At 35.2% G+C, this 15,530-nt stretch overlaps 1 long non-coding RNA gene across 2 annotated transcripts in view; it reads right to left on the reverse strand.

The window, feature by feature from the left end:
• Positions 1 to 6,880: 6,880 nt before the first annotated feature.
• The window catches only part of LOC144316863 (uncharacterized), a 68,597-nt gene continuing 59,947 nt past the window's right edge, over positions 6,881 to 15,530 (reverse strand). For both annotated transcript variants that reach the window (XR_013382702.1, XR_013382701.1), the window contains exons 4-5: positions 7,716 to 7,914; positions 6,881 to 6,944 (exon numbers count right to left, since the gene is read on the reverse strand). This is a non-coding gene — a long non-coding RNA (uncharacterized LOC144316863). The remainder of the gene's footprint in view (positions 6,945 to 7,715; positions 7,915 to 15,530) is intronic.

Genomic DNA, 15,530 nt, shown 5'->3' on the forward strand with positions numbered 1-15,530 from the left:
TTATGGAAATTTCAATGGCTAAAAATATTACACACAATCAAAACCCAGTGTTATTTTTGCTTTTTCCCTACAATATTTTCTCAGTTAGTAGACATTTTAAGGGGTTTTCAATTGTGATAACTTCTCGATTGGTTTTATTTTAAAGGAAGAACCTACACACACACCCATACACACACACACAAATATACATATATACGCACATGCATACATATGTATACAATCAAATCTCGTTATTCGCAGTAATTATTTTCCATGAAGTCACCACAGTTGCTATAGTAGCAAATACTGAATCATTGCTCCTAGGGGAAATAACAAGGTTAGGTTCCTGTGAGCCTCTGTTCACATTTTGGTTAACTGATCAATATAAAACCTTGTTTTATGTATTTCTATTTAAAGACATTTTATATAATATCTATTGTTGATTTAGTAGTACTAAATATGGCCAATAGTACCATAGCTCATGTCTGAATGAAGTTCATCTCATATATATGTTTTTTCCATGAGGAATATCACAGGCTCCTTATGCTTAGGAACATTAGACACTACTTGAGGGCCATTTAAAACAGTGAAATCACCTTGGACACCTGGGTGGCTGTTGGTTAAGCATCTGCCTTTGGCTCAGGTTATGATCTCAGGGTCCTGGGATCAAGCCCCTTGTAGGGCTGCCTGCTCAGCAAGGAGTCTGCTTCTCCTTCCCTCTGCTCATGCTCTCACCTATCTCTCTCAAATAAATAAATAAATAAAACCATAAATAAATAGTTAAATCCCCAACAAGAAGCACAAAAATGCAAAAAATGTAGCAGTAAATATACTATCAATAGGACCCTTGTTTACAGTCTAAATGCTAAAACAAGAAGGCAGGTTGGGTGTGAAATGGAAGATTTAAAATTTTTGTCACCATGTGTATGTTTGCAAATGACCATGAAAGCAGCTGTGAGTACTGACTGATCTAGGGGTTACAAATAAATTTTAGCTAATAGGCAAATTTGTAAATATGGGATCTGTGAAAAATGAGGATTGATTATAAGGTAATTAGATACAAACAGAATGTGTTAAAAATTTAGAACTCTAAACTCAAAATAACACAATAAGTTTACAAGTATGTTCTTAAAAGTTTCAAAATACCCCATTCTGAAAGTTCCTACTTAACAAAATTGAATTTATCTTCAAGTATAGTTTCTTCTCATATATTCTGACCATATTTTGTCTCTGTTGCTTTTTTCTTTTATATACATGGCTTATTATTTTGATGACCAAGACTGGTTACTTTTTCTTGTTTCTTTATTTCTTAGCTCATGATGTGATTGATTGGTTATACCTGGTTAGACTGGTATTGATTAGTGATACTTGGTTAGAATGCCAGCATTGAGAAGACATTGCATGATCTCATTGAGCCAGAGTTTATGAATTGCCCATGTGTTTTTACATGATTGAAATTTTATATTTTATAGATAGACTTTTTTTCTCTTCAACCCATTCACCAGTCCAGTATCCTATTAAAATGAAGTTATTTCTTGTCTGCTTTGAGCATCCCTTCTTTGTCTCTACATGCAGTCTTTACAAGAATATAAACTGGAAAAATAAAGTAACTTTCTAATTCCTTTTATTCATAAGCTGGTTCCCTTTAGGTAGTTATTACTTATAATATTAGCTATTTTTAATTAAAAGTGTTATCCTTTATTTAATTAAAAGTGTTATCTTCCAGATTTGCTATGGAAAGATGAAATCTTTGTTTCCTATATGTTACTCTAATTTATTGTGATGAAAGTATAGAAACATGCTATTTATAATGTTAATTTCATACCTTCAAATAAGAATACAAGAATGAGAATATAAATAGATCCAACTAAAATGAATTATATGGGCACTGAATATCATATACTTTTTCCCCCACTTGACAGTTTCCAAGTGGATAAAATGTTCAGATATGCTGAGAAATCACCAGCATTTTCATATCACAATATATTTCAAGATTGGTTGAAACTAGTTTTGTTGTTATAGAAGACTAATTTTGTTGTTTTCTTCAGAAGAAGCTGGATTTTGGTATAGATATACATTTTTCATTGGCAAATGTGGTATCTAGAATGTAACTTATTTAAGAATGTTCTGTGTGAATTTGAGAAGAGTGCTTTCTGAGTTCCATAGACCTAGCTGGGTATTAACAATGCAGTACTATGGTGTCATGTTTATTAATGACTCAGTAGGAGAGACAGACGTGAAGCAAGTATAGATGTAATTCACTCTTCATACTATCTTGGTACTGTAACAAACCAACAGGATGAAAATATTTGTATAAAGGATATGCCTTCTCTGATGAGCACTTTTAAAATTATCTTAGAAACTCTAGATTTTTAAAAAATATTTACTGTTGTTGTATTTTAGGTAAGGCAAACACCTTTTCTATGTTTATGTGATAAACTCACCTGTGTTTGCCTAGATCTAGATTCACATGTCAGTGTGAAAGCAAAGTAATGGTGTTTATGAATTAAGTGAATTCCTCGGGATAAAAGAACCACAAGGAATTCATAATAATTATGTTACAACTAGAAGGACATTTGGGGACATTTTGCCTAACCCATGTATTTCTCAAAAGAAGAAACAGAGGTACATTTTAACTAGAAATCAGAAAGGACATGTACCCAGCAAAATATTTGCCACTTCCTTTTCCAGTTTGTGTTTAGGTTGAAACCAAATATTTCATATTCACATAAGCTAACATCATAAGGGAATCACGGGACTCTCAATGGTGGTACATCTATCCCTTCTGAGTATTCCTAGTACTCCAGGGGTGAGAAAGAAAGAATAGTATTTCTGATGAGACAAGCCAGGAAATGATCCTCCTGGGGTTGCTGACTCCCAACAGGAGCAGATTAACATTCCAGAGAAGAAAGTGGCTGTGTGGCTCACACAGCAAGAGTGTTAGACTTGGCTCTGAGGCTACAGTCAGAGAGACAGGGAGAATAACAATACATTTTAGGAATAATGACACAATTTTTATAAATATGTCCATTTAGTTTCAGCGAGATGATGTGGTTGTTTTGTTGTTTGTTTGTTTGTTTCTTTTTTGTTTTTGTTTTTGGATTTATTTTTTAGTTTTGACTCTATACCAGTGCAGTTAATGGTAAAACTCTGGATACATTAAATTTTTCCCATGATTGACGATATTCGTTTTAAGGATTTGAATTCAGAAAGACACAAAGAAACTTGTCCCCAGTCCTGTGAAATAAGATCATTTATCAGCTCTGCTTTATTTGCAAAAGAAGGTTCAGTTGCCCTTTATATTATTGTTAGAGCTCAAGACAATGTTTCTTTACTTATGAGCAGATGTTTGAAATCCTCCAGGAGGTTTCCATAAGACTATGGAAATGAACTTGGCATGGGTACTGGGCTCCCAGGTGGAGCGGTGCACATGAGCCTCCTTAGAAGTGTTAGATCAAGGCTAGTCCGGGAGAGCAACAGAGCCTAGCCACCAAAAGCCTAGCGCTTTGGTGAGTGACAGGTACAGGCTCCTTCTGAAGCATGAAAAGGAATGCTAAATGATCTCCCTGACAGAATAAATCTTCTGTTTGTTTGGTCTGGACCAGATGTGCTACAGGCTGATGTGGAAATGTCTGCTCATGCCAATTTCACTTTAAATCACAATTTGGCAGGCCGGGTAGTTTTGAAAGTTGCAGCCCATTTAGCACTTTAAACAGAAATGTTTTCTAATGGTCTTTCCAGTTAATTTGCAAATCCACACCAAGGCCTAAATAAGGCTGTAAGAAGCTGTTCTCTAGAGATGTGGGTCACTTGATCAAAGATTTCTGTCTTGAGACTGAATGGGAAATACGGCTTTATTTCCCCGCACTCAACGGAGTGATCTCTGTGTATGGGTTGAGTAGCTCTGTGTGTCCAGCACTGTGCCGAGTGTAGTACCACAGATTTATTTCTTATTGCTGCTTCATATGCAAGTTGCTTTAGTATTTCAAAAAACAGGAGTAAAAGGCTGATTACCAGCTTCCAACTGTTCTGAATAGTTCTCAAAATCTTGAGCTAGGAAAGACCCAAAAAGATTCACTTTTTTCAACATACATTGCATACTTTGAATCTATGGATAATCAGAGATCCATTGCCAATACAGCCCATAAAGAAATGAGGAATTTAGAATTTTAGGAATATAAAAGATTTTTCTTTGAGAAGAGCAATTCTTTCTTGAATTACTTGAAAATGTAATTATCTTACCTTCATTTTTCTTCATAGCTCTATTTAATTAGCAGAAATTTTCATTAATACTCTTATTCCTGATTCCATGAGGATAGGAATCTTGATCTTTTTATTAATTTCTGTATCCCAAGTTCCTAGATAGAACCTGGTACATAGTAGCTGATCAATAAAATTTTGTTGATTGAGTTAATTCAGACATGTGAATGTACTTTTATCATTCAATTGATGATTAGAAAAAGAGTTTGTTACTAGACCTTCCAGAAAGAACATTCATTTCTGTGGATTCAGATGTAAAACTTGAACTCTTACCTACAGTTCTTGATTAAAATGTCTCTAAAGACTTCCCACGGATAATGGGAAAGGAACAGGATATTTGTCCTGGGGCTTAGAATAATGAATCTGTTGTTCCACTGCAAAGTTTTAATTTGGACTCAGTCTTACGAACAATTATATTAAAAAGTTATCATTTGGGGTGCATTGGTGGCTCTGTCAATTGAATGTTGGTCTCTTGATTTTGGCTCAGGTTTTTATCTCAGGGTCCTGGGATCAAACCTGCATCCAGCTCCACACTCAGCAGGGAGTCAGCTTCTCTCCTCCCTCTGCCCCTCATCCTGCTTTCTCTCTCTCTCTCTCTCTAAAAATAAATAAATCTTTAAAAAAGCTGTCATTTATATTTATCAACATCCACCACCTCTATGAAGAGTACTCACAGAATACTAATGATTTAAGTAAATTAAAGGTTTTGCTATTGAGACACTTTATGTAAATGTAAAGACATTCTTATCTTTCAGAAATACAGGAGAGGCTTTTTATTTTTGGTTTTGGTTTTAATATTCACCTCAAATTAAAATTCCTTTCTAAGAGGACCAAAGTCCCAGAGGCTTTATAAGAAAAGAATTTAAATTTAAATATAGAAACCATAACACCTTTCTGTTAAAAAAATAGACAAGTCAAAATACAAATTGCAAAGTAGGGAAAAATTGCAACATATTTGAAATCTATGGGCCAGTTTCTTTAATATATAAAAGCTCCCCAAATCAATAAAAAAATACATATATATAAAGCAAAAGGTGCTCAAGCTCATTATTTAATGAGAGGAAGTTAAAGCTTTGTAAAATATCATTTTTTCATCTGATATACTGATAGACACCAAAGGTTTGATAATACACTGAATATAAAGAGTGAAGAAATAGCTACTCACATATATTATTGCTGGAGTGATACATTGCTGTGTCCTCTCTCAAGGGCAATTTTGGGATAGACTTGAAAATTAAAATCATTTTGACCAAATAGTTCCACATCTGAGAATTTATCTTATGAGTATACTTGTACCTATGTCTAAAAGTGCATGTTCAAAGATGATCAACAAAATTTCATGTTATATTGTTTGTAGTAGCCAAATACTAAAAATATCTAGTGGTCTATCAGTGAAAGTAAACTAGTTAAATATGCTGTGCTACACCCATATTATAGGAAGCTTTGAAGCCACTAAAAAAATGAAACTTTTCCATGTGTTCTAAAATGAACTAGTTTCATTTCAAAATAAAATAGTGTTTAAAAAATAAAATGCTAGTCTTGTTCTTTATTGGCTCTGTACATTTAAAATATACTTTTTAAATATGTGTGTAGTATTCAGAAATATTTGAGAATCTCTGTGTGTGTGTGTGTGTGTGTGCATTTGTGTAATGTTAACGTATATCATTGTAGAGTTAGTGATGGCTAATTAAACTTCACTTAACTGTCTCATAAAGCAATCAGTAATATAGTCCTAACTTTTAGTCACATTTACAGACACTAGAACTTATCTAGAGATTTTCATTGATATGGTGTTTTATTTTCCAGACCATAGGGGAATATGTAAAAGTTTTATCCCATGTGCAAAACTTTTGGGGCCATTAAAATGCCATTTTGTAAAAAGACTGTTCCAGTGCAATAAATGTTGCCCTGGGAACTTGAAAAAGTTTATTATCCTCCTAAAAATGCATATTTTATTTTTTAGTCACTGCAGGAATGAACCTCATAAACTGGATGAGTTTAATGGGCTCACACACAGAGCTTAAATGGTGGTGTCTGCTTTTTCAGTGCCTAATTTTATCTGCCACATTGGAGGTTTAGCCCCCACGTGCTTCTCCGCAATGCTGAGCTCCACTAACTGCTTGGCTGATACAATCACTGTCTGAAGAGAAAGGATGTCTGTAAAGCTGAGGTGCCATTGAATAACTTAACAGTTGTGCTGCTGATGTTAAAAAGGTAGATTATGTCAATCATAAAGCACAAATATTGAAAATGAAATAGCAATCCCAGAAGCCCCTTTTCCTCGATTTGTCTATGCCATGAATAACCTGATGCTGTGTACACAGGTGCTGGGAAAGGTTCATGTTGTGTGCTGTAATTCTAAGAGTGGTTGCTGTGATTAGGTAACACCATGTGACTGAGTCTTCTGGCAGTTGTGTTGGATGCATTAGTATGTGAATGTATATGGGTTGGCAACCTGGTGAAGGAGGTGCCAAGTTTCTCCTTGTTTTAGGTCATGTGAGGAGGAAGGAAGACAAAAGGAATGGACAAGGAGAGTCTGAAGTTTTAACTGTGGAAATTGGCCAAGTGTTTTGAGTGAGTGGGGAGAGATGATGTAGAAATAAGGGTTGCAAGATTTTACTCACTCATTTGCATGGTTTCTCACCTGAGTTTCAAGGATCCTTAGATTTGTGGATGGACTTCAGGATGACAGTGACTTTCTGGAACTGAACAAGAGATTTTTCTTGTGAATTCAGATGGTCCCCCATCACAGAGCGTTCACTAGATTCTCAAGGAGAAGAATGTAGCTGATTTACATAGGTCTAGTTTATTGACTTACACACAAATTTTCAAGCTAGTGTATGGGCAAACTCACAAATCTATAGAGAGTGTATAGCTAAAGGGAGTGTGAGAAGAAATATGCCCAAAAGACTTTAGGAATTCCCCCAAAGCTGTGCTTACATAACTTCCTGGTTACAGAAGGCAAAGGTGATGCTCATCACTGTAACAAGACATAAGTGAATACATCCACCTTTTTTCTTCCTTTTTTTTTTTTAAAGATTTTTAATTTATTTATGAGAGAGAGAGAGAGAGAGAGAGAACAAGTAGGGGAGCAGCAGAGGGAGAGGGAGAAGCAGGCTTTCCACTGAGCAGGAAGCCTGAGGTGGGACTCAATCCTGGGACCCTGGGATCATGACCTGAGCCCAAGGCAGGTGCCTAACCAACTGAGTCACACAGGAGCCCCTATATCCACCTTTCTACGCTACAAATGCTACACCCTAACAGAACCCACCTAATATATGTAACATATTTACCCTTGTGGACAGCTCACTGAGGGCTTCCTGGTCTGGAAGCACTCTCTATGGGCTCTCTCCATGTAAGCTACACCCAAATTTGTGATCATAAAAGGTTTAAACACTGTTACTGTTTTAATGCTAAAGCTCCCATTTTTGTTGCCTTTCTTTTTCAATAAAAGAGAGGGATAGAATATTTGGTACCTCAAGGTCACATCTCTATCATTTCCTTGAAAATGCTGAGAAGAATATGTGGGAATTCGATGCATGCAAGATTCATTGTTTGTTCCACAAGCATTTGCAGAATTCTTAGCATGCATCACCAACTGGATTTGTTGCTGGGAGTACAAAGAAGAACATAATCTCTGTCTCTGTGAAGCTTGCAGAATCATGGGCCTGGAGGCTGGAAGAGATAGAGAAATAAGCTTGTAAATGAAGAGAACCCATGAGTGTCTACTGTTTTATATCAAACTTTTCTATCAATCCCATATTTGAGATTGGAATGTAAATACTTCTGACAGTTCTGTTTTAAGTTAGTGGGTATTTCAGTGATTCGCAACCTTTGGTGCCCAGCAGATCACCTTGCAGCATTTTAAATACAGTTGCCTGGGGCTGCACTCAGACATTATGAATCCATAATCCTGAGAAAGGGGTCCTGGTGTCTACATTTTGAAGAGCTTTCATAGTGCTTCTATTGTGATCCTTTGAAGTTTTATTACATTTTTATTATTTGATCAGAAATATGGGTTCAGTGGCACCAGTGTGGCTCAGTGGTTGAGTGTCCACCCTCAGCTCAGGTTGTGATCCTGAGGTCCTGGGATCAAGTCCCACATAAGGCTCCCCGCAGGGAGTCTGCTTCTCACTCTGCCTACATCTCTGCCTCTCTCTCTGTGTCTCTCATGAATAAATAAAATCTTAAAAAAAAAAAAAAAGAAATACGGGTTCATCACAAGAGTATTTAGAAAGTCAGCTCAGTTACTAGGAACCACATACCAGTGAGACCTTTGTCCTTTCCCAGTGTCCACAAATCCTGTTGACATGTTAACCTTAGATATGGAGTCATCTTGCATTTATGGTAGTTGTGTAGCTAAACTTTGTTTTTCTGAGCTGATTATATTGCACTTGGTTACCAGAATCCCGTTTATTCCAAAGGGAAGATAAACTATGTCAACTGTTAGAAAGTCATTAAAATATACCTCGAGGAATAGTTAAGTCCTTATGGAAAACCCTGACACCTGTTGTCTTTTACAGCAATCCCAAGTCTACCTCATACATTTTCTTTATTTTTTTTTCTCGTTCTTGGGAGATGATTTCCATGAAAATGAGATCTTTATTTCTTGAGAGTTCATCTGTTCCTGCTGCTCAGAGGGAAAAAAAATGCTTAAAATTTAAGCTCGACAAGTTGAATTAAAATGCTTCTCAGCATTTTCCACCAGGATCAGTAGCTTTTTGTGGTCTATCAGGAATTCAAGCCCTGCTGCCTACCAGCTGCTGTTGGGATGAAGGCTTGCTGGTGCTGTTTTCTTGTGGACATGTCATTCTCAGGAGCAGCCATTCCAGCTCCCTGTCACTGCAATTAGGGAGAAGGTTGCATCCTCTTCAGTCTGGGTTCTTACACTTTACCCTCCCTGTAATCTGGTAATGCCTGAGCCTGACAGCAGCTTTTCCTCAAAGCGTTAAGTTCCAAATGATGGACATAATATTTTATGAGCTAGAATTTCTTTTCATAATTCTTTTTTATGTGTCACTTTCCCCTTTATTTTATATCCTTCTCTCACTAAGTAATAGTACTAAAGTAAGTCCTAATGCAAGCAAATGTAACAGAACTTTTCGTAATTAGGCACCATCCTAGGTTGGTGTCTGCAGATGTGTTGACAAATGTTTGTCAGTTAACTAACTGTTTTTTCCCCTATATTCAGTGTAATAATGGCTGAGAAAATCTTTGTACTATTGCTTGCACTTAGAATGTGATAAGAAGGGGAAAAAATGCTATGCTTATGTAACATTGTGATTTATTGCCTTTGGATTTGTATGGAATTGGTGATTAATTTCTCATCGGCTCATTGGATTCTAAAAACTATGTAGAGCAACTTGTTTTAATAAAATTTTGAGTACCAGAGAGGTTACTATGCATAGCAAAAAAATACAAAAAAAACCCAAATGATATAGCTATCTCTAACATCCCCTAAAAAATCAATCATTTTCCTTACTTACATGGGAGTTATAATAAAATATCATCAAAGATTGAAGGCAGGCATTCAGATAAATTTATTAATTTTCCCTAGCTGGTTATAGAAAATAAGTCAATGAAACTATATGTTCTGCTTTATAATTTTATTAGCGAGAAAAAAATTCATTTCTTTAATTCATATAGCTAAGGTTCTGAGACAAGTTGGAAAAAGGCTCATAAGAAGGCTCTTGTCTCTTGGAATCCTCCTGCTTCTCCCTTTTGCAACATTTATTCTTTTGCTATAGCTGACATTGATGGTTACATTCCCCAAAGCCATTCTTCTCTGTCTTCTCCTATTGGCCACACAACTAGAAAAGAGACGGAAAATACCAGATACTTTCCAAATTTCCTTCCAGCTAAGAAAGACCATGTGAACTAGAACTGGTCTATGACATATGAAGGAAATTATAGTGGGAGTTTCTGGAAGGATACTCTTCCTTTATAAAAGGAAAAGGTAAGATATATGAATGTAAGTCCTTGTCCTTATTGATTTCATACATGCTTTATGTGAAGATGTAATACTTAGAACAGCTGCATCCATTCTGCAACCATGAGGAGATATCATCAACTTCTTCAGTAGAAAAAAAAGCAGGATAGCAAGATCCTGGTTATTTGATAACATATGGAGTCATTGAATCCCTCTGCAACTGTCTACTTTAATATTTTTGTTATGTGAGTTGGTAATAAATACCAACTTACATATTGGTATGAGTACTTTTCATTTAGGTTTTCCAGGCCTTTCAATGAAAAGTATTTTAACTGATAACTTGGCAAATGCTACAAGACTTACAAAGGAGGTTAGCTCTATTTAAGAGAAGCCTCAAGATTTGGAAATTCTCTAGTTTTATTTACTCAACCAGTAATGAAGCTAGGTAAAATATGAAGGAAAATTCAGTGGATAGTTGTCAGCTCTGCAACCAAGGGAAATAATGTATAAAAATAGGTTAGAAACCAATATAAATCAAATTTAGATAAGAATGAATGTACATCAAGTAGTAGCTCACCACTGGTGTAGTCAGAAAACCCAGAATCTCAATACTTAAAGATTGAGGGGAGGCGACAAGTTAGACGCTTAATGGAAAATCTGAATTGAGGCCTATATACTCTATTAGGAAACAAATGTAGCCTCCAAAATTTTTTTCTAGCTTATTGAAATGGAAAAATAAAGAAAGCCAGGTAAAAACGAGGGACACTTCATATTACATAGGTGGGCAATGCAATTCAGTTTGAAAAGTTTTAAGCTTTGAACTTTTTTTTGCATTGGAATGAATTTAAAGTATATTCAGTTTCAAATAATAAAAAGTGGTTTATCAAAGGCATGATGCTTTTAACATGAGTATGGAAATTAGGGGAAGTATTTGACTAAAATTGAATTGGAAACCTATATAACAATACATGTATCTGAAACTATAACCAAATCTGTGGATACTGATAGAATTATATCTATTGGCTCTGTCAATAGACTAGTAGAACTTGACACTAGATAGAGTAATTCAGGGAAGGAAAACCTACACAAATTGAATGAACCATAAGGCCAGCAGTGAATGTGAGAGGCACTAGTCTAAGGTACAGTCTAAGCTGCTATGGAGATAGAAAAATAAAGTGGCTTAAACCATTTAGAAGTGTACGTCACATAACAGAATAGAATTATGTAGTCTAAGCCTGGAAGAATCTTTGTCATCCTCAAAATATAGCTTCCATCCTTGGATCAGTTCTTGCAAAGAGAAGATAGGACAAAGGACATTCATTTCTTGAAAGGGCACAACCAGGAAGTGACAAACATTAACTCTGTTCACCCCTCCCGAACAGAACAAAATCACACAGCCACACCTAGTTGCAAGTGCTGCTGAGAAGTATACTCTGTAGCCGAGGAACGTGTCCCTTTATAAAACTCAATAGCACTCTTCTTAAAGGATGGAGACCGGACAACGTGGGGCAATCATCATTTCTGATCCAGGAGGAGTTAGAGTGTTGGAAGGGATAATGAAGCTGTAGAGTCTTAGATTTTAATCCTGATATTCACCTTGTTTTGGGGAAAATTTTCCTGACTACATGTGTGATTTTAGTCAAGTATGCCTTCTTCTTCTTTTTCTTTTTTTTTTAAAGATTTTATTTATTTATTCATGAGAGACAGAAGGAGAGAGAGAGACAGAGACAGAGAGAGAGAAAGAGACAGAGACACAGGCAGAGGGAGAAGCAGGTTCCATGCAGAAAGCCCCATATGGGACTTGATCCCGGGACTCCAGGATCACACCCTGGGCCGAAGGCAGGGGCTAAGCTGCTGAGCTACCCAGGGATCCCCAAGAATGCCTTCTTTTTAATACTCTAATACCAAGGTAGACCCCAGTGTTACCAGATTGGAATATTTGGGTCTTTATTTTAGTAATTAAAAAGGTAAAGTAGTAAAAATAATTCCTACACATGGTTACAAAAGATCAGACAAGGTAGACTTCTAAGAAAGTTTCCTGCTTCCCAGCGGCCTTCAGGATAGGGGACACCTTTTCAATTCCTTTAACTATGTCTTCCTACAGGTATATCCCTATTTCAGAGCACTTTTTTGTTCATGAGCTTTAGTTTATTAATTTTAGTCATTATCTGTTGAATCTTAGCTCACTTACTAATAATGGCATACTTCTCACTCAATATATTAAAATTGTAGTTCCTTTACTCATTGTCTTTGTAATTTTAAGTAATATGCTTACATACTCATTTCTTATTTGGTCCATTACAGACACTATTATCTTGATTCTCTACTTTGAAGGTAAAGATATTAGCACTTCTAAACATTTCTTTCAGCTTTCATCTTCCATTCTTAACCCAAACTTTTGTCCTCTTTGTTCTTATGTCAAGGTTGATAATATTATGTTGTATTTATTAACCAAATCAAGTATCTTATATTTTATTGTAGATTCTTTCTAAGAGTTGGAAAATCAGTGGATATTGTTTACATTATTATGATTAGTGCAGAAGAAATAGGCTGGCAACAGGTTTGTACTCTGGAGACACTGTGATGGAGAAGGAAAAAGTGGAAGGGGTCAGAGGAGAGAAAGGAAGAAGTAAACTATTCTGAAGGAAAACTTAGAATTTGAAGATTTACGAAGCATGATCTGTTTGAAATGTCAGTATCAGCTGTGTCATGATCAGAGTATAAGAAAGAAGTATTTTATGACTAAAAGGGCTCCCTTTGAGTAAATGATGCATTACTCTGAGATCTTACATGCTAAATCTGGGCCAGGGTATGTTCTCACATTGTGGGGAAGAAACCAGGCAACTTTTTTTGGGGGGGGTTTCAGACTTCTCCATGCACCTCTATCTCATAGATGACTATGAGGTGGATATATTAATGAGATTAATTCTTTGAATTAATACTAAAGTTTAATATTAGGTAAGATCTCTCTGGTCCTTAAGAGTCTGATTTGACAATCCAAAAATATTTATTGTTGTCTCTTTCTCAATGATCACTACAAAAACAAAAAATGTAGAGTGAATATATTTTCTTTTCACTCAGCTCTTTTTCCCTTAGAGTTTCTGGCTGTCCACTTTTTCATTATGTTATTATGTTTGAATATACGTGTTTAAATATAATAGTATATACTATTATTATATTTCAAATTATCATTACATTTTATTATATCCTCATTTCTGTGATATATGCCTTATTAAGGAATGTTGAATGAAAAACACATTTTCTGAGTCCTTATGTATCTAAAATATCTGTATTGATTTTTCACATTTGATTGGTCAATTGGCTGCTATAGAAATCCAGTAAAAAATAACTTTCCTTTAGTATTGCCTAGCTATAGAAGACTAATTACTTGGTGCATGGCAAAGAAAAGAGATGATGAAAGAGCAGAGTTTTTGTTTTTGTTTTTTAAATGAGCTAAAATTTAATTAGATTCCAACATATACTAGGCACTGAGGAGAACATAGATTTAATCTCTGCATGTGGGTTTAAAGAGAAAAGTAAACGAGCCTCTAAAGAGGAAAAATGAAAATCATCTTCTTTTTTTTTTAATAATGAACTTTTTCTTGATTTTTGGAGTAATTCATGTATATTATAGAAAATGTAATTATACAAAAAATATAAGGAGAACAAAACAACGTATCACCTAGCAATAAATATTGTTAGAATTCATTTTTATTAATAGAAAATAAATACTTATTCATGTTTCAAAGTTGTTATACTTAAAGTTGCTAATAAAAAAATGAATTTAAAATAACTACTTAATAATCCAGTTTTGACTAAGACTATGAAACTGTGGCTTAAAAAAATGATTTCGCTCTATATGCTCATAGTTTTTCAGAATTTATTCTTAAAAGTTTCTGGAATTTTCCTGTCTATAAGGTACAGGAATCACTGACCTACATGAGAAGCCTCTCTGGGACAGCCAATGAGAAGTGAAGCAGTCCTCATAAAAGAATCAACGTATGTTCTACATGGTCACTTGGACTTTACTACAATCCCCTCTTGCCATTTTTTCCTCTTCCCACCATTTTAGCTTAGGAGAAACATTCTTCTAAGCACTGAGGTATGAGGAGTCAGGCTGTCATTTGCTATAAGAATTGGCCTTTCCAACTAATAACAGTAAATCTGGCACTGATGCTATCAGTCCTATGGTTCTTAGGAAATTCTGTAAATAGTTTGGACTTAGTTCAACTTACTGAGAAATTAAACATGTTCAAAAAGTTTCACTCCTCTGCCAGGGTTAAGTGTCTCCTGGTTTAGTATTCTTATAAAATGTATATGACATGTGTAGGTAAGTGATAGTCTTAAAGCATACTTCAAAAACTGCATTATTTAACACCTTTTTTTTAAACAAAATGTCTATAATTAGAAGTAGCTGATAAAACAAAATCCAAAGTTCTGACAAGAGAGATTGACTTGAAGCCGTGTTACTTAGAAAACTTGAAAAAGCACATGCCATTAAAACCGAAGGAGAGCACTATATGATTTTTTTTTTTTTTTTTTTTTTTACTATAGGATTCCAGTTAGGCTTGGCCAGAAATTTGCATTTCTAAATATTTCAGAAAAGTGCACGGAAGTGTTAAAAAGTCTTTTGTACAAAAAATATCTGTCTTTTGGCATCAGTGAACTGTAGTGGTCTTCAAAATTTCCTTTAACACAGTGACAAAGGCAAGTCCAAGGAATGGGATATAATTGAGTGTGAGTGTATGTTATCTTTTTTACTATATACTGTTTACCAATGTGAGTAAAGTGAACCTTTGTAAGGAAACAGTGTTTGGTGGATCTGAGATCCTGTTGGAGGAGGTCATTGAAAGGCTGTGACTTCTATAGTTCTGGTGAGCAGTTGCCAAGATCTATTTATTTTGTGGCCACCAAAGACAAGCCTTGTAAGTAAGTCCCTTCCTTGTTACCAGTCTGGAGTGGTCTGCCTCTTTGTTCAGTCTCTCTTGCCCTCTGTGTATGGGGGCTATTTGGTGACCCAACTCTAGCTGTGGCTAGTGGCTAATAGAATCATTCATAGTCAACAACACTGTTGATCTGAAGCAGCGTTTTCCTGTGCAGCTCCAAAAAAATTCTGAATAGGATTTATGAGATCCTTTTTCTATGTAATTACACACTTTTACTTCCTAAAATTGACTTCTTATTTAATATTTAGGGTTTTTAAAATATATTTTATAGTGAATATTTTCCAGTGTTACTAATGTAACTAATGTATTTACTAACGTATTTACTAACGTAAATATTCTTTAATAACATGATTTTTATGGACTTAATATTATTTCATTGTATGGGATAAACCATAATTTAAAAGCTTCTACATTGT

Source organism: Canis aureus, chromosome 7, assembly GCF_053574225.1.
Source record: "Canis aureus isolate CA01 chromosome 7, VMU_Caureus_v.1.0, whole genome shotgun sequence".
Taxonomy (NCBI): domain Eukaryota; kingdom Metazoa; phylum Chordata; class Mammalia; order Carnivora; family Canidae; genus Canis; species Canis aureus.